This window comes from Carassius carassius, chromosome 23 (genome assembly GCF_963082965.1).
Source record: "Carassius carassius chromosome 23, fCarCar2.1, whole genome shotgun sequence".
Lineage (NCBI taxonomy): Eukaryota > Metazoa > Chordata > Actinopteri > Cypriniformes > Cyprinidae > Carassius > Carassius carassius.
Window position 1 is genome coordinate 22,648,725 of NC_081777.1, and position 21,081 is coordinate 22,669,805.

General features: G+C 38.1%; 1 non-coding gene and 1 pseudogene across 1 annotated transcript; both read left to right on the forward strand.

Annotated features, from left to right (window-relative positions):
• The first annotated feature begins 309 nt into the window (after positions 1-309).
• Positions 310-21,081, forward strand: part of LOC132101817 (splicing factor 3B subunit 3-like) — a 40,257-nt pseudogene continuing 19,485 nt past the window's right edge.
• Positions 11,615-11,693, forward strand: LOC132102021 (small nucleolar RNA SNORD111). Its single transcript, XR_009423267.1, has one exon. It is a non-coding gene; the product is annotated as a small nucleolar RNA SNORD111 (small nucleolar RNA).

Here is a 21,081-nt window from a genome sequence, read left to right on the forward strand (position 1 = left end):
TTATTATTCTAAAATTAGTTTTCAGAAATTATAGTAACAACTTTTATTTTGACTATAAAGTTTGTTAGCCTACCGGCTAAAGATGAATTGACCACTGGATTAACGCTTGCAAACTCAAGCGCCGTTTGCTGCAGCTTATGTGCAGATGTTGCGTTACATAATGTAAAGTTACAAGAACAGTTATTTAGCGAAATGTTTTTTCCCCATGCATGTTGTAACTCGAAGAACGATCCAAAGTGAAACAAAAAAAGAGTTCAGTTTGTCCTACATACATTTGATTCGCCATAGAGTTACTAATAAAAATACAAAATGAGTAACGTTACCCTAAACTTTGTGTTTGAAGTCAAAACATTTTTTTGTTGAAGTTAACATAAGACCATATGTTTAACGTGTTTGTATCTATGCGGAGTTTTATGTGTAATGTTTCTGTGCTAATTCAATGAAATGAACACAAGTTTTTGCCTTAAGTCGTTATGCTGTCCTCCCCTTTAACTTTGATGCTTATACTATCTCTGTGTGACTTGCTTGTAGGTGCTGGTTAAGCTCTTTGTCCTGAGCCTGAAGGTCCAGTTACTGCAGCCATTTTTCTGTACAACCTGACCCTGCAGTGGGCAACGGGCATCTCCCATGCCATCCATGGCAACTTCTCAGGTATATCACAGAACAACACTTCCTGGATAGTTTCTTAAATGCAGCGTATTTTAACTGTCTTTGTAAGGGTAACTGCAAGAATAGTGTTGCATTTTATTTTGAAGCATTGCGAATGATGTTTAAATATCTGTTCCTTTTTTACTAGGAACTAAGCAGCAGGAGATTGTTGTTTCCCGTGGGAAAATTCTGGAACTGCTGCGTCCTGATGACAACACAGGGAAGGTCCACACGCTGCTTACTATGGAGGTGTTTGGCATCATCCGATCCCTCATGGCTTTCAGGTTGACGGGTGGAACTAAAGGTTAGTAACTTGGTTCAAGTTTTTGATTTGCTTAGATCATATGTATCAAGATTGATTGATTGATTGATTGATTCATTCTTATGGATCTCTCACCTTGTAATAGACTACGTTGTGGTTGGAAGTGACTCTGGCCGAATTGTGATCTTGGAGTACCATCCTTCCAAAAACATGTTTGAAAAGATACACCAGGAGACATTTGGCAAGATCGGCTGCAGACGTATCGTGCCAGGGCAGTTCCTCGCTAATTTGCTCGTTAACGAAGGCGATAATTTTTTTTTCAGTTTAACGTATTCAAAATATTTAACGTAGGGGCGGGGATGGCCACCCACTCACAACTGCTGCTTCCGTCACTTTTATTCAGTCGCAGAATGACTGAACAGCAGAAACAGTCCTGTGCTCAAAGGCGCCGGTGCGCGCTTCCTTTGTGCGTATCCTTTCATATCAAACTGTGAAATAAACTATGTGCAAGCAGTGTCGTGGTCAGTTAATTCATGGAATTACCAAAAAAGGTGATTAAAGCTGACTTAAACTGAGCATGCGTGTGATATATTTTATGTATATTATATACAGGATATATTTATATGTATGCTTATGTCTATAAAATCAGCCCAGCACTGTCTCACTCATCTAACACATCCTATTTAACTCATCAGTTCATGTTTAATTTGAGCACTTCTGATAGTGAACGCCGCCTGCAAAACACTAAAATAAATATCAAAGAAATAATGCAGTTAAACAAGAAAGTAGCCTAGATAAGAAAGTTAAATACTCCCTGTCTAACGGACACGAGCGACGCAGCGCGACAAAATATAGGTTCTGACACAGAGTTCAAATGTCCTGTATAGACACTAGACAGACTAAAACTGTTGCAACGCAGTTGTGTTGCGTCCGGTTTACTTTTCCACCGCCAAGCAAGCTCAGTAACTCCTCATCTGCATGCGCTTTATTTGAAATAGGAATCGTTGCCATATTTCTTGTTACCATCTTTTATTTATTGCTGTCTCGTTTGTATTTGGCCAGTTTGGAGAAAGCCTCACCAAACCTGACCAGCCAGAGTTTGCAATCACGAGAACTTGTGCAAACGCTGATGGGTGACATGAATGCAGATGACTCCAGATCAGTGATGTGGTATTTGCTTTCCCAACAAGATCCATCGCCCAACACTAAATTAATTTGCTGAATGCATAAACTGTATTTTCTTGCGCTCAAATCTGCCAATCTAAAGGAAACGCTGTTTGAGGTAATTTGTTAATTACCATAGACTTAGAATTTTCAACTATTACAGTTATTACACATAGGGCTGTCGCGGTTAAGAAATTTCCCCTGCGGTTATTATAGGTGGCTCAATAGCGCGATATGTGGTATTACCGCCGGTTTTTTTTTTTTTTTACATAATTTATCCTGATTTTGCTGCATACAAAGCTCTATCGTTGAGTTATGTAGCATATATTGTTGCTTTTTTAACTGACAGAGAGAGACGTTTTGAAACATTTTTGTTTATTGTTAAATGCCAAACAGCAACAAGAACATGCGTTTTCCAATACATTTTTTTTTAAGAAATCAAAGAGTTTTAACATGTATTAAACGTATTTGCGCGCGACTTTGGACAGCAGCGGAAATCTAGACTGATTATCGCGGCACTGGCCCACCAGGACAGTGGATTCGCGCTGGAGTCGATGCACTCCTCAAGCAGATAGCGTGTGTGAGCTCGTTATCTGCTCACGCTCTCTTGGGTATGGGCAGGGGCGTAGCACCAAATTTTGGGCCCTGGGTACAAACCATCTTGCTGGGCCCCCAATACCATAGTGATACCAATAGGTAAGGTATTGCATTTTTATCATAAAAACACTTAAAATGTAAACAAAATAGGCCACACTCTGATTAATATATTTTTGTTTTATTGTCGAAAGTACTACTTACTGAGATGACAAAAGGTCTAGCAGGTCCAAACCTGGACTAAATCAAATATACTGTAAAGCAGTTCTGAAAATGACCATACCAAATGAGAAAAACTTTGGTCTGAAACACAAACTAAATAATGTCAGTTTTTACTAAATGCCCATTGACGGGTCTTTGCATGCGCAAATTTGCTGATCAGGTCTTTAAAGTCCAGTTTTTTGCTAGCATTTGAACAATAGTTTTCCTGTGCTTATCAGTAAGAGTTGTTGGCCATAATCCTGGGTCCTCTGACAATCCCTCTCCAGTATCCCTAAGTCTCTCATTCTCTTCTCTTTCCTCTTCAGCTCTGTCCTCCTGCTCCTGACTACCTTCATCACATTCTTCACTTTCCCTCTGATCACTTATATGAATATCAACCTCATCTTCTATTTCTGCCTCTGCTACAAGAGGAAATAAGCAAAATGGGTACATTGTTATTGTACACATTTAAACTTTAAACTGTAAACTTTAAACTGTAATTAGTAATTACACTTTAAAGTTTAAATGTGTACAATAACAATGTACTAATTTTGCTTATTTCCTCTTAACACTTAATTACTAATTACTAAGTGTTAAAAAGCTCACCTTGTCTCACTGTCACACTCACATCCACCTCACTGTCACTGCTTTCACCTAGCCATGATGAGGGGCCTGCTGCTGCAGGGTCTGACTCTGAAACTGAAATATATGGCTTCAAATGGTTGCTAAAATATCCTTTATTGTCACAATACCTTTTTTTTAAAGTGTAGGCTAAGTACAAGATAATTGATGATTATTTGTCTGTTTAAAATAAATGCAGACTAGACTATAGAATCACAGGGTAAACTAACCGCCAAACTAGACATTCAGTCTTTGAATTATGTTTTAAAATAAGTCATTTTTCAATCATTAAGATGTGCATTATTATACTGAGAACAATCCTGTACTTAATGTAAGAGCGTGTGCGAGCTAATTTGCATAACAATACGGTAAAATAGGCGCTAACGGATCTGTGTTTTCTCGGGTGTTAGATTTTGACAATGGAGGGAAATATACAGTGTTTTCATGTAAACTTCTGACTCTGAGAGTGGGGAGAACTGCAGCAGAAGAGGAGACAAGCGTTTAGGCAGCTGCCTGGAGTGGCAGTGTGTTGAGCTCCGTCTGCTTCTCACTCCCTGTTATTTACGTAAGGGATAATGTATAACGTTAGATTACATTATCCTCCGCTTCGTGTCGGGGTCCTGTTCAGCCTGTCAGGGTTGTTATTCGCTATAACGACCGCCTCTCTATACATTATCCCGCTTATTACATGGCTACCCACAAAATAAATAATTTGCCACGAATTATTGATTTAAAAAGGAGTTTATTGATTTAAAAACGATTGTATTGCTTCCGCCAAAGAAAATAGTCCGTTCCGCGTCCATAGCAACGCGCTGTTTTTCATGGCAACGGTCTGTTATACTTCGCAGCGGTCTGTTATCAAGAAATAACAGACCGCATTCTACATTGGAATTCAGCCAAGCCATGTAATAATCAGAAACATTGTTTGCTCGCTATGAAGGGTGTGATACTATAAAGTATTGGTATATTATTCATAAATGCAAACATAAATGTATGCTATTCTACCGGGAGTAGATATTTATGTTAAAACAATGTCAATGCTTGATGATGCATTTGGAGCTCACCTCTCTTTTCAAAAAAATTTGTGAGCAACTGCTTGCCCTCATTTGCCCTTCTCTCTTTATTCTGCTTCTCTTTTCGTTTTTGAGCCCCTGATATTCCTTTCTTAAGGAGAGACATGACTCTTCACGGCTCACTCCAGCTCCTGTCTCATCAACTGATTCAATCACCGCGGGTCCGCAGCAGAAGCACCTGACCTGCGGGTCGTACCATTTGCATTGATTCGAGAGGGGTGTGGGGCCCTGCACAGCATGAAAATGACTTTTTTATACCAAACCAGCGCCTAACTACAAGTTTAGTTTTGCACAGGAACTTTTTTAGTTGTACATAAATGCTATACAAATGTTAGTGCATGTATATGTATGTATAGAAAACTGACTTCTAAGGGCCCCCCCCTGCCTCGGGCCCTGGGTACTCGGTACCCTTTACCCCCCCAGTCCGACGCCCCTGGGTATGGGCACTGACGCTGAGGTTGTCCGTGACTTCAGCAGGTATGCCTGTTACTTTCACGGCTGTATTTTACACATTTCGCAAAGGCTTCAGCTACTCTTAACTGTCGGCCGGTCTCAGCTGTTCTTTTTGATGTTGCTCCGCGATCTGATGCTTGAGAGGGCAGCTGCGCTGGATGACAGGGGACACTCTAAACGCTTAACATGGCTTAATTTACTAAGACAGTGATATTAACAGACCAAACTCACTAAAAATCATACTAATAAAGTATACTATCTAAAAAAAAACAGATGAGCCCTGAATATGAATGCAACTCGTTTAATAACACGTTAAGCATTTTCCTCCCATAGAAAACCGTTATAATAAAAACGCTTAATGTACAAAGACAGTGATTTTTAAAAACCAAACTCACTAAACATTATACTAATAAAGTAGTATACGATGAAAAAACTTTGTATTATGCTTGCTATAGAGTTTGTGAAGTCACGTGCACTACCGCCGGTGGCAGTAGACAACCACGGTAGTATCTGACCACTGCGGTTGTCATGGCAACCGTCACAGCCCTAGTCATGCATTAGGATAGCAGTTAAAGGAATTTGTTTGCTGAAATGAAAATTTGCAGACCTTTTTTTTTTTTTACCCACAGGCTACTCAGTGTAGTTGAGTTTGTTTCTTCATCAGAACAAATGTGGAGAAATTTTGCATTATGGCATCTGTTCACCGACGGAGTTCACACATCTGGTAAACCATCACAATAGTCAAGAAGTAATTAACATGACTGCAGTCTGTCAGTTAACATTTTGTGAAGTGTTTAAGATATTTTAAACTTAAAACCTTTGCTTCCAGCTAAAATATGAGTTTTCTATCCATCATACTTCTATATTCAGTCAAAAAGTCATCCCATCTGAGTCAATAGAAAAATCAAGCACCGTTTACAAGTGAATGTTCCAAAACCATTCTAACCAAATATGTCAGTGGGTTTTGATTTAAGAAGGTAACAGAAGATTAACTTTTTCCAGTGGAGGATGCATTATTATTGACTAGAATTTTGTCCAGAAGCAACCATTTAATGTGAGAGGGCAATAGAGGATGGACTTGTTATGGTGGAGGATGCACAAAAATGCCATAATGATGGATTTGTTGCCTAAAACACAATCCTTTTTGCTTCACGAGTCATTAATTGTTGGGCTGGAGTAAACTTTTAGTTTAGGGTGAACTAGTCCTTTAACTGAAAACTGTGTTCTCGCATTTTTACCATCCACGTTCCATTTTGTTAGGTGCCATGGAGAAGCAGAAGTTGGTATACATCCTGAACAGAGATGCAGCTGCCCGCCTTACCATCTCCTCCCTTCTAGAGGCCCACAAGGCTAATACACTTGTTTACCATGTGGTTGGTGTGGATGTGGGGTTTGAGAACCCCATGTTTGCCTGCCTGGAGATGGACTATGAGGTCAGTGTATTTCTTGTAATGCTTTGGTTTTCAACCTGAGGGCTAGGGTCTGAAACCTTCCAAGGGGACTGCAGGATGACTTACAATTAGCTAAAATATTACATTTATAGTAACAAATTAAAATTCTAAATCTAAATGAAAATGCGTATAAAAAAAAAACAAATATATGTGGGTGGTCTTCGAATATTCTGTTGGACAGTGGTGGGCCTTTGAGTCAAAAAGGTTGAACCACTGGACTAGTAGTGGGAAATAAGATTCACATTGGTGGCCTGACCAATGCTAAGTTGCCTAGGATGTAAACACAAGCAGCTAGTTTAATAAGGAACACAGATTCTTTACAAATTGGGGAGCTTTTGCTTGTAGCCAATGGCATGATACTACTTCATCCTGGTTTTTCATGGTTTTACAAATATAATCAGTTAGGTGACATGTCTCTAACTCTAACTTGTTGGGAAGTCGTGGCCTAATGGTTAGAGCAGGGGTCTCCAACCTTTTTGTGAGTGAGGGCTCCCTGAAGGGATAAAATAGTCTTGAGGGCTACTTGTTTGATATAGACACACACACGCGCACACACACACACACACACAGTTTCAAGTTTTGAAAAATACAACAAACAAACAGTAATATTGTTAAATATTATGACTATTGAATATATAATTACCGTGTATACCCGAATATAAGACAAGTTTATTGTCCTAAAAATAGGCGTTTTTGTCCTAAAAAATGGGGGGTCGTCTTATATTCGCGATATAGACAAAATCACGGGGGGAAAGGGAGAAAGAATAACGGCATAAATATTAAATAGTGACTGAATGATATACTTTACATACTTGTATGTAAAACAGGGCTGGACTGGGACAAAAAATCGGCCCGGGCATTTTTGCCCAGACCGGCCCACTATATGATCATAAACACCACCCATCTTTGCACGCCCTTAATTATATGCATACCAACTCCTATTCATTAAAACCACTAATGCCATGTAATGAGTGAGTATAGGAACGAGTGAGATTTAACAGATGAAATAAGTCAAAATTGTATATTTATTAATACAGTTGAACTATACTCCACAGCGGTGAATCCTAAGACAAGCTATAAGCGGCTCTGGCATAGCAATACCAGTGTTTCTTACAGGATTTTTATTAAAACTATGGTGGTGTGTCCTCGGTCCTTCTAGGTGGGTTCGGGGGCATGCCCCCCCGTGAGAAAATTTTGTGCATTTTAATGTTAAATTCATTAATCTGATGCACTTTGAGAGTTCAAAATTAAAAGCTCCAACCCATATTCAGTGTGCAAATTAAACAAAGAAAAATTCAAACCTCTTTTAGTTACAGTGTCTATTTACATTACACCTATACATAATAATAGTTATAATATTAATCCAATGACAGTAATAGCCATATTTTGTAAAACAAATGCACAAAAAAATAAAGGAAACTTTCTTAATTAGTTGTACCAATTTCTATACTTGAAAGAGATAAGCACATGATCTTTTATTTTGACGCAAACTGCATCAAGCTTTTATTTTGGCGGAAAACATGGTTTACAAACGCCTCTTATTAAATTTCTAGTGAATTGCGGTAATCGTCAACTATGCAGATGTGGAAATAATCTACACTCATGACATGACCTCAGTGTTTTGAAAGTAGTTATGCTTACCGCAGGCTCTACACTTTCTCATCTCTCTCCTGATCCTCCGTCCTCACTATCATCATCTGCCACAGGAGCTGATGAAGGTCAGAAAACATATATTTTGACACAGTTTACAGTGTCTGCTTTAAGGGCCTGGTTCTATTTTTTCACGCTATTTATCTGCACATTCCTTGCGTTTCTTCTCCATCTTTTTTTACAGATAAACACTGACACTGCTGCCGCTCGCTCACTCGTTTAAAGTTGTGATTGGGCCAGCCCAGTGTCAATCAAGAAAAGAGCCAATGGGCCGCTGATCTACGTGTTTCATGGGCTGGTCTGTCAGAAAAAAAAAACTAACACTGACTTTGACCAATGCATTACACCGGCACAAACCCAGCGCCGCCAATTAAGCAAAACAAAACAAAACAAATGGGCCGCCGATGTACAAATTTTATGGGCCGTTTAAAAAAAAAAAAAAGTACGAGTATGAGATATCGGCCCAAAAAGCACGTCGGCCCACCGGGGAAATGCCCGGTATGCCCAATGGCCAGTCCAGCCATGATGTAAAATTAGAAGAGCAACATAATATCTGTTTAACTAAATTAAAACGCTGCTCCTCTGCCGCGCGATACGTAGAGAGAACAAGAGAGGTGCGCGCACGAGACGCAGAGCGAGCGAGAGACAGACAGACAGACAGACAGAGAGAGAGAGAGAGAGAGAGAGAGAGAGGTGCGCGCACGAGACGCAGAGAGAGAGAGATTGAGAGACGTGCAGATTCTAAATATTTTAAATTATTGAATTATTTAATTATGTTTTAATGGTATATGAAATGTCACCAATAGTTATTTTCTCATTTTATAACATTATCATAAAAAAATGAAAGATTACAATTCAGGCTATTTATAGAAGGTGCTCAGCGGGCGACTCAGAGACTCCACGCGGGCTACCAGGTGCCCGCGGGCACCACGTTGGAGACCACTGGGTTAGAGAGTCGGACTCGCAATCGAAGGGTTGTGAGTTCGAGTCTCGGGCCGGCAGGAATTTTGGGTGGGGGGAGTGCATGTACAGTGCTCTCTCCACCCTCAATACCACGACTTAGGTGCCCTTGAGCAAGGCACTGAACCCCCAACTGCTCCCTGGGCGCCGCAGCATAAATGGCTGCCCACTGCTCCGGGTGTGTGTTCACAGTGTGTGTGTGTGTGTGTGTGTGTGTTCACTGCTCTGTGTGTGTGCACTTCGGATGGGTTAAATGCAGAGCATGAATTCTGAGTATGAGTCACCATACTTGGCTGAATGTCACGTCACTTCACTAGTGTTAAATGTTTTAGCAGGAGGCAGATAACGATCCCACCGGAGAGGCTGCGGCAAACACACAGCAGACTCTGACCTTCTACGAGTTGGAAGGTCAGGGCCTCAACCATGTGGTGCGCAAGTACAGCGAAGCACTGGAGGAACATGGGAACTTCCTCATCACAGGTTCTGATCTTTTTAGAATGGAAAGATGTCTAAATGCTAGATAAGGATTCACAAGATAGACAATGTTGCAACACCTTTAGCACAACACAGTTTTTATCTAGCACTTATTTCACCATAATTGCGGTTGAGAATTTGTGTAAAAAAATAACTAAAACAATTAGTGCTGCAACGACGCGTCGACATCATCGATTACGTCAACTACGCGTCACACTGTTTACATCTCGCGTAATGGCATACTGGGAATGGAGAAAGTTGCATTCTATCACAAAAACAGAGACCACTGTTATCAAAAGTATGGGAATCCTTCAAACAGAGGCCAAATAAAATGGCCATTTGTTCCCTTTGAAAAACCGATATGGTGTACCACGGCAGCACAACTGCGATGCACGAGCACCTCAGAGGAAAACATCCTGGCGCTCTCCGGTGTTACGGTTTAACTGGTTACCGTGTGATCTGGTGACAACTTCCTGGTTCAGGTCTGCTGCAGATGTGATGGAACGACCGCAGCAGATTCTGCGATTCTAAAAGCACAAACTGATGTGGTATTATTAAGTGTCTAATAAACGCAGACTTGCTCATTGCATGATTCTGATATTCTTGTAAAGGTTACAAGTTATTGGTATGATCACACGTAGCGGCTGAAGTAAGGATAAAATAAAAAATAAAGTAAGTCTGTGTTGGCGCGGGTTTCGAACACGCGTTAGGGGCCGTTCACATATCGCGCCTAAAATAGCGTGGAAAACGCTAGTCGTGCTGATTGCTCCTTCTTTCCAAAGCGCTCGGGCAGTTGCGCCCCTGGGATGTCTGCCATTGCTAAGCAACCATGATGTGCTCTCTCTATGAAGACGCGGAAATTTCAGCAAAGGATAAATGGATTTGCAGCACTAAAAATCGCTTGCAGTAGCTCTGCTACTAAATTTATTTCAAAATGGCAATCCATATACAGCTATGGTCAGATGTTCCCTCATCTTAGCTGAGCTTTCAACGTTGTTATGGGAAAAGATGAAACTGATTGGTTAGTTCTTGTCACATGACCCGTGGTGCGCTTGCAGCATTCTGAAAAGTTGAGATGTTTTTAAGTCGATGTGGTGTGGACGCGCCTGTTTTCGTGTGCGCGTCGTGACCGCGTCGCTTCCATTATGAGCGCGCATACCGCGCCTACATTAGAAATAACAAACTTGAGCGCGCAAAAGACGCGATATGTGAACGGCCCCTTAAAAGACAGAGCGCCGCGAGACAACAGTCACAGACCGAGCTACCCAGAATCAGCTCCAGATCTCTGGAAACCATGCTAAACCATAGCAGAACCCTGACTACATTTTATGGTTTGTGATGCTAAAGAACATTTCATGACGTCTCAGACAACTGTAAATTTGTGGCTACTGTGGTTTAACTATAAGCGCTATCATAATATTTACCATAGTAAAATAATTTTCTTTGCCTCTTTATGTTTGTATACTGTAAAAACTTAAAAATAAAGGTTGAAATATTATATTAGAAGTTGTACTTATATTTGTTTGTAAAGTTATCCAAAGGATGCATTAGCTAATCAAAAAAACAACATTAGATTAATTATTTATTGTAATAAAAATAATTGTTAGAGCAGTCGACTAATCGAAAAAATAATCGTTAGATTAGTCGACATAAAAAATAATCGTTAGTTGCAGCTCTAAAAACAATGTGTGACTCTAAGTTTAATATTTGTAAAATTGAACAAAAGTGACCATAAAGATATTAATACAAAAGTTGTTTTAAATGCTCCTTTTATTCATTATTAGAATTCAGAAAAAAAAACTTCATAAAATCTTCATATTAGAATGATTTCTGAAGGGTCATGTTACACTGAAGTAATGTCGCTATCACAGGAAAAAGTACAATTTTAAAGTATTAAAAGAGGAAACTTTAAAAGTGGTAATTTTTTACTATATTAGTGGTTTTACTATATAATTGAAGTAAATGCAGCCTTGGTGAGCATAAGTTTATTTCAAAACATAAAAATCCTACAGACCTCGAACTATTGGACAGCAGATTACAAGTATAACGTATGTTCTTTGGTTGTGTCAGAAATGATGAATATCTTCATGTCTCTTCTCTGACTGTTTGGTGAAGAGATTGTTTTGATATCTGATCTGAGAACGTTTTGCTTTTAAAGGAGAAAAATGGAGCTAAGTGTCTTACGAGTTTGTGCTAATCTGATCTTTTTTCCCCTGTGTGTCGTAGTTCCTGGTGGTTCGGATGGTCCAAGTGGTGTGCTCATTTGCTCTGAGAACTATATCAACTACAAAAACTTTGGGGACCAACCAGACATCCGTTGCCCAACCCCACGCAGAAGGGTGAGTTTGTGTGGTCTACCACTTTGCGTTTCTGTTTGAGCGCAATCAACTAAACATCACCTTGAGAAGTCTAAACAGCTATTAGTATTGAAATGATGAGCTTTTCATGTCTCTTCTCTGACTATTTAACTGGAGACACATAAAGATCTCTGATCCTAATATTCATTTTGACCTCGTTTGTTTGTTTAGTTCTCAGTTATTGTGTTTACAGCATAAATTAAACACAGATGTGACTTCAGCGCATTTCTCTTTCAGAATGACCTGGATGATCCTGAGCGAGGCATGATCTTTGTCTGCTCTGCCACCCACAAGACCAAATCCATGTTTTTCTTTTTAGCCCAGACAGAACAGGGAGACATCTTTAAAGTTACTCTGGAAACTGATGAGGAGATGGTGAGCGCATAGAACTAAAAACCCAACTGTGTCATCTGTTTCTTTTTCATGGATGTACAAAGGTGTTGAAGCAGTGTGTAATTACATTAATTACTTTTGTGGCATTCAATTCTACATGGAAAGTCTGAATTTCTAACCTAAAATGTTAATGTAAAACCCTATTGAAGTTGTATTTGCAACTTGGAAAATTTCAACCCAGACTTTAAAGAAATGTGGGTGTATGAAATTACCAGAACACAGCTAATGCTGAATATTTAATTTACATGAATAAAATGCATTGAAATGTTCTCCTACTTTATATTGGTTGGGCAGATGTTTGCAGAGAAAGATGTGTAAAATACTGTTAAAACCTCTGCTGAAAATTGCATGCCTTCAAAACAAATCCATTGTCTGACTTTGAATTGAATGCAGTAGGGATATGCCGGTATCAGATTTTCATCTTGCAATTAAATACTAATGCTTTTATCATGAGATATGGTATTATAACAATATTGAACTTTAGTTGCACAGAGTGTTGTCAAAATGCAGTATAACCAGTTTAATAACTTTATTCTTATAACAAAAATAACTGAACTTTTAAATACAAGTTAAATAATAAAGTAAACATTTTTACACATTAAAGTGCAAAAGAATTAAGACCAATAGGTATCAATTTACAATAAGATCTCATTAGTTAGCCCTAATGCATTAACCTTAACGATGAGCAATAGCTACATTTGATACAGAAGTTATTAATCTTTGTTAAAAACAATACAGCTCCTAGTTCATGTTAGCTCATTAAATAACAGTTGCAACTTTTGATTTTAAAGTGTTATTAAATATTGGAATTAACTAATATTTAATGTTTAGAAGAGTTTTTCATTGACCTTTTTAATTAATTAACCAGAGGTGGGTAGAGTACCCAAAAACTGTACTCAAGTAAAAGTAAAAGTACTTCTAGAAATATTTACTCAAGTAAAAGTAAAAGTTCTAGTCTGAATAGTTACTTGAGTAAGAGTAAAAAAGTATCAGATAAAAAATCTACTCAAGTAGTTAGTTACTAGTTACTTTGGGTCATATATATTGAGCCTATTTTTATTTAGATAAATAGATAAATGTATGTGTGTGTGTATAAATGTATATATTTCATCAGCCTTTACTCCAATTTATGTAATTTATTATAAAACCCTGTCTGTTTACTTAAGTAACAGATATAGGTGTCATGCCATAACATTTTTTATATGACTGACTTTATATTAAATGTGAATTTAACATTGAAAGTTAATGTGATATAAAATTTGCTACTAATCTTTCATTGTTCAGAAAGAGAGCAAATAACATTTACATTAGTAAAGATCATTTTCACTGACAGTCTTGAGTTCAATCACTCTCAGAAACTCCCATTAAAATCACTGAAACTGTTAACACTGTGAAATCAATATCTTAATTATAGATTCGTACACACATCTGCACTTTGTTGTTTCTGACTAGAGAATTCGCCAGAAAGAGGTATTCAGTCAGCGAGCGAGTGAAGCAAGAACCGGCATTTTAGCGATGACTCATCTGAACGCCTCTGATTGGTCATTGCATTCAAAAGCTCAACAGAATCGTGTGTGATTGGTTATAATGAGCAGCGCCATAAAAACGCATCTATTTCTGGCTCAGCGCCAGCAAGCGATCACACATCTGAATTTAGCAGCTGATGATATGACTTGCTGAACTCGGTGTGATTGTATTAAAATTAATAAAATCTTAATCGGCTATTTTTTGTCTTTTGGAAGCTGCATTTAACTTGACTCCCCTCTGTTATAAGCCACACACGTACAACAAACCAGGGGCGGACTGGCAATCGGGACCACCGGCACATTTCCCGGGGGCCTGACGGTCATTCTGTCCTGCTGGCTTCCGCTGTGCAGTCAACCAGGCTGACGTGCAATAGGCTGGTATGCAACTGTAAATTAATTGACTGTCTTAAGAATGTACGTCTCAGGCGATCGCGGAGTGAAAATGACACCACCACATGACCAAACATCAGCGAAGCACTGCCTAATTGGCTTTATCCAGAGGCAGGCTTTATCTTAGAAAATCGTGCAAAAAATGGAGAGCAAACGCAGAGGAGGAGCAGAGACGGAGAAAAGCCCTGGCCACAGACGCAGCAAGTTGCTGCAAAATCCCAGCCAGGTCAGTCAGAATTACATTTATAGCCTATTTACTATGGTTCATTGAAAAAACCGAACCGTTCAGTTCACCACCACACACGGTTCGACATGCGCTGGGACCGCTGTTCAACTTAAATCTGACAAAGTATCTGTAATATGGTTTACTATAACACTCAAAACAAACGGTTCAAATAATGTTTCTGTTGATGCATACGCATTCTGGATTCCCAGACATTACAACAACAGCGATGGAAAAATACCTCTACAAATCATTCACTCTTGTTCAATACTAATACGAACACTGTATCAGTGCATTCTCTTAAAGTGACAGTCTTTATATTAATCGAACTGCAACAACCAAGAAATCACTCACTGCTCTTGATTAAAAAGCTTTTTTTTACTTTAATAAAGAATAATTTTTTATTTATAGTCCAAAATGCAATTCTGTTTTACATTTGATTACTCTAATTTCTGCACATAAAAACTAATGCAAGACCTAGCCTACCTAAAAAAAAAACCTGAAAGTTTATTTTATTTGTATTTTTACTCTATTGTATTTATTTGTGCTGTTGCTTGTAGTTAGAATATTCTTAATAATCTGATAATATATATATATATATATATATATATATATATATATTATTATTATTATTATATATATATATATATATATATATTTTTTTTTTTTTTTTTTTTTTGAAAGTATAGTTTTTCCATAAACATAGCACATACAACAGTACTGAAACCGAGACTATAAAACCGTGAAACAAACCGAACCGTGAAAAAGTTGAACTGTTCCACCCTAATATTTACATAATCATTTGGCAGACAGACGCTTTCATTCAAAGCGATTTACAATAGATAAAATCTATTTAAAAAAAAAAAAAAAAAAATATATATATATATATATATTATATTACAAATTTATATAATGATAGATGTTTTAAAAAAGCATCTTAATGACAAACTAACACTGTTTTACATATGAAGATACAGTATTTTCTTTAGTGCCAATATTGACTAGAAATTGATTTTCCATTTCTAGCCTAAAATATGTAGCCTAGTGTACAATGCTTATTTATTTTGAAGGTGATGAAGGAAGCAACAGTAGCACTAGTGCTGCTAGTGCTCCTGCTGTTGAACAAGAGAGGGTGGACAGTTCAGCTTTTGAGTCAGAGCAGGAACCTTCAGCTAAAGTTTAAGCTATAAGCAAAACTAAACATGCTGGCTATACTCAGAAAAATATGTGCTAAAGTTTAAGCTATAAGCAAAACTAAACATGCTGGCTATACTCAGAAAAATATGTGCTTTTATGATTTAGAAGGTCATCATTAGAAGGACTGTGATCATTGGGACATACAATTGATGGCTGCATAATTAATATAGATTATTGAAAGTCCTTATTTCATATTGCAGAGAAACTCAATGTGCAGAGTGAGAGAGAGGGGGATTAAGGGAAAGATGATAGAGACAGTGAATTTCTTGATACTTCATTTGATTATTTTGCCCGTCCACAGTCTAAGGATTTTGATTTATTTTTTTAATTATAACCCAATTCAAACAACTGAAAGAGCCAAGGAATTTAGCAGTCTGGTGGACACATGAATTGGGTGGTGGTGACTGCAGCAACAGAGGTGGCCTGGGGTGATGTCAAATTCCCAGCCTGATTTACTGTCCCAGTCCGCCACTGCAACAAAGTAATGTCACAGTGGTATCGTGTAATCGAATGTAGCCCAAGTTATTACCTGTTAAACAGTAGACAGCACACGTGGTGTTCATCTAATAAGGATCTTCATCGCAAGCAAATAATAGCCTTTGCAGATTTGCTTTCAATTTAGTGCAGTTCCATAGCCACGTTTTCAATGCTGCTGATGTTCTTCAACGTTACAACTCTGAGTGAACTACTTCAGACGCTCAGCACATGCGGCAGGGAACTGAACAAATCATTCAAACTGATTCATGAACCAATTCACTCGTTTGCCAATTGGTTTGATCAAGCCTTTGAACAGAATTGACTCAAAAGAATGAATCATTAGCGAATGGGCATCGCTCATTGTCCAGAAAGAAGTAGACTGCGCGTTTGGAATAAACTGAAGCATTTATAACATTTATTCCATTAAGATAAAGTAACGAGAAGAGCGTCGCCCACAGTAATGAAGTAAAAGTACTGATTTTCCCCCAAAAAATTCTTACTCAAGTAAAGAGAAAAAGTGCCCATCTTTAAATATACTCCAAAAAGTATTAGTTACCCCAAAAAATTACTCAAGTAAATTTAACTCGTTACTACCGACCTCTGTAATTAACTAATGGAGCCCTAATGTAAAGTGTTACCAAACAAAGAATAAATTTTTTTTCAAACAAAATAAAAGGCATGTTATAGGTCTAGAATAAAATGTAATAATGTTTGAAAATAAATAGTTTGTCTAAATATTAAAGTATTTGGCGCTGTTGTGCATTGTGACCATTTGATTGTAAAAGTATTCTAAAAATGCCTTTTAAAATTCTGAATAATTTGTAATAAATAATTATTCTTGGTATTTTGAAGTGCCCACAATAACAATATCGGTCATGTTCATTATCATGATATATTGCATTACAGAATACCGGCACGTCTAGAATGCAGTAATGTATAGTGGTTATTAATGACGCCCACAAGGAAATTGATTAAAGTGAAAGCTTTAATATAATATTGAGTGTTTCCAATGAACAGGAGTGAGATCTGGTGTCAGAATACACACATGAGAGGTTGAAATGCTGGAAAGTGATTGAATGTCTATTCATATTTTAGGTTACTGAGATCAGGATGAAGTATTTTGATACCATCCCAGTGGCTACAGCCATGTGTGTTTTGAAGACTGGCTTCTTATTTGTTGCTACAGAGTTTGGAAACCAGTAAGTCCCTTTTCTGTCTGGCACATTCTTTCATTCACCTAAAAATAACTAAATACCTCAGATTTGGTGGCATTTCCCCTAATTTCATTATAGTAACTAGATTGCAACAGCTGATAAGAGGGAGGAATGTGGGAGCAGGAGTTTGTTACCAGAAACCTATGTAGAGTCAGTGTAACCATACTTGGTTTCTCTTTAACCTGAATCTTTTCATTAAAGGGGTCATTCGATTTCAATTTGTCCTTTTTCTTTGGAGTGTTACAACTAGGGCTGTAGCTATCGAATATTTTAGTAATCGAGTATTCTACCAAAAATTCCATCGATTAATCGAGTAATCGGATAACATGTGTTTTTGCTTAAAGTGCAATATTAATTATGCAAGAAAAAATAAGACTCCTGGGTCTGTTAAAATGAGCAACTAAGTTTCCTTTTTTAGAAAAAAAATATTTGTATTTTTTAAATGCATAGAATGCAATGCATACATCAAAAATAAACATTTAATTAGTACCCATTGTTTTTCTGTCTGTACTTGACAATAAAGTTGACAGATGAATTAAGTGCATTTAAGTGTTATTTAATTGGGGTTTTAAATAAAGCATTTTCTGAGATGCACATTAAACATATAAAACATTAATTTAATTTATATTTTAATTATTGAAAATTAAGCAAACTTAACTTTTTGGTAAACAAAGGGTATTTACTAATAAAAATAAAATATGGAAGAAATGTTGTGTGATTAAGCCTAAAAAAAAATGTTTGAATTTTTTTTTTTTTTTTTTTTTTTTTTTTTTTTTTGTAGTAGTAGGCTTAGGCTATGTACATTCTGCTGAACAATAGTAATACATCTCTGGCAAATACTTGACTTTAATCTAAACCGGACTTTTATTTTGATGGGTTGACGTACCTTTACAGTTCTGTGTATGTGATGTGACTCTAGTTTTACTCCAATCAAACGGTCAAATGCTCTTGAATTGACTGTCAGTGCAGTTCTGGAGTTGTTCATTTGTTCACGTCCTTATTTAGAGAGACGACAGATGCTGAAATCACCGCGAGCGTCACACGTGCTTCAGTGTGTGTAAATAAACGAAGAAGCGCTTCTGCTCCATTCATTAACAGAGACACGCAGAACATGCAGGATTAATATTTAAATAGACTGTTTGGGCTTAATATTTACTGACATCATTCCATATCGTGATTTGGTGCAATGACCTATTTTTGATTAATTCATTCAAAATTTGGCAAATTCCGTGCCATTCCGCGTTAAACTGTAAATTCTGTTTTTATGACTGGATTCCGCGATTCCCTCCACGTGTTCTGCATCGCAGAAATCATAGGGCCCTAGTTGTGGTATGCCAGCTCTATCCTGCAATGGACACACAGCACGACGCTCTCTTTACGTTTGCCCGCGCCCTCAAATCAAAACACTGCTGACTCCTTGCAGTATGCGATTTTGGACGCAGGCACGCACCGCTTGTGTCTCCTTCCGCTTTCTGGGTGACGTAAACTCGTTGTTTCACATTTAAAAAACTCATTGCGAAAGAACCTGACGTGAGATTTAAAATAAATTAAGAGGCTTCGAGGCAGAGGAATTTGCCTCGATCATTTTTTGTAATCGAGTTACTCGAGGAATCGTTTCAGCCCTAGTTACAAGCACTTGTTGCATAAAGAACATCTGTAAAGTTGCAAAGACTAAAGTCTCAAATTCAAAGAGATATTCTTCATCAAAGTTAAGACTCTGCCACGCCCCCCTAAAACAGCTCATTCACACACAACCCCCATATCTGTTACTATGTGGAAAATTTGCATAATGCCGCCCAGATTTTCACGCAAAGGCGTGTTTTCAGTAAAAAGTTTTCATTTCACAGTTAATGTTAAAGCAGCTTTGTCAGGGAGATGCTCTGCGTATCTAGGCAAAAACACTTTATTTGGCCTTCTGAAAGTAAATGAATTTAGGAATCTTTAAGATTACTTACAACAGAACAGCAACGCATTTTATGGAAGACCGTTTCGTGAACCTAGGAGAGGAGGTAGGAGAACCTAGGACTTAGCTACGACAATCTGGCGCTTCTTAATCAGCTACTGCATTTGTTTTGTTTTGCGCGTCATGTATGTGTGTGTGTGTGAGAGAGAGAGAGAGAGAGAGAGAGAGAGAGAGACAGGGTCACACAGTGGAGGTAGCTGTCTGATGTACTGTGTCCGTAACTTGTGTACTGCCAACACAGACGAGCTTCATCACTGTGTCTGTCACACCACTCTGATCCCCTTTTGGGCTTGAACTGATGGTAAAACTAAGGACATTATTAACTGTCTTTACATTTATTTTGGAAAATGAAACTCGTGATTATGGAAAGGGGCATTACATTTCCAACGAGTGCTTGCAGAGTTCAGCCAATCTTAATGCACTGGGTCAGTTGGCCAATCAGAGCAGACTGCGCTTGTCAGAAGGAGGGACTTTGTAGAAAACAATGGGTTTGAGAGAGGCGGGGCATAGAGGACCTACAATAATGTACAGTATTTGAAAAATTTAGTTTTTTGAAACTGTCAACATATTCTGTTACACCAAATACACAAAATAATAATATTTTAAAAAAGCATCATATGACCCCCTTTAATCTGCACTGTAGAACACATTGTGCTAAAGGAAGTTTTGGAAGTAAGAATTCAAAACCTTTTTTTTTTTTTTAAGCTAACTGTATCAGATTGCCCACTTGGGTGATGACGATGAGGAACCAGAGTTTTCCTCTGCAATGCCTTTGGAAGAGGGAGACACATTCTTTTTCCAACCTCACCCCCTTAAGAACCTTGTGTTGGTCGACGAGCAAGAAAATCTTTCTCCCATCATGTCCTGCCAGGTGTGTGAATGTATTTTGCAGTGACATCGAATAAATTGTTTTTTTTTCTGTGCTCACTCAAGCTGGGAATTACTGACAGCAAGCGGGGTTATGTTATGTCATGTTGGCATGAGAGCAGATGTGTGGGAATGAATCGCTGCTTGGATGACTGCAAAATTGAACTGCTTGTTTTGTAGTTACTAAATTGCAGAGCATTTAGTCAGATTTCAGTAATTGTAATTGAGCATATAAACGCTTCAGGCTTTTTTTCCCCTCCTCTTTGAACTATCAGTTCACTTATGTAATGAAGAAAGCTACTCCAAGATTCCTCTCCAAGTAGTGTTGATATTTTTTGTAACTGTACTGCTGATTTGGCTAATGAAGACACCCCCACAACTATACGTGGCTTGTGGCAGAGGACCCAGATCTACACTGAGAGTTTTGAGACATGGACTTGAGGTTTGTGTTGCTAGGACTTGCATTTCGCTGGCGCCTTTCACAACATGCTTGCAAAATGGAAATGTGACACCCACTGCATTAAGAAGTCCTTGACACTGTATGTGGTTTTACAGTTTCGATTATAGGTTTTTCCACAGTCTATTTATATTTTGATGTGTTAAAGAATGCATGATTTCAGGTTTCAGAAATGGCTGTCTCTGAACTTCCTGGTAACCCCAATGCTGTGTGGACTGTCAGGAGACATGTAGAAGGTAAAGGAGCCATTAAATTTGAGTGTGTGCATGCACATGAATTATGCAGACATGTTTGAAGTGATTTTTCTGCAATCATTTCTTTGGAGAAAAAGAAAGGTATTTAGACATGTCACTTTCCTGACAGGAAGGACTTTAGGGGTGCAACGGATCGTAGATGATCCGTGATCTGTACGGACCAGGCCCCACGGTTCGGCACGCATGAGATTCACGGATTAACTGTTAAGTTC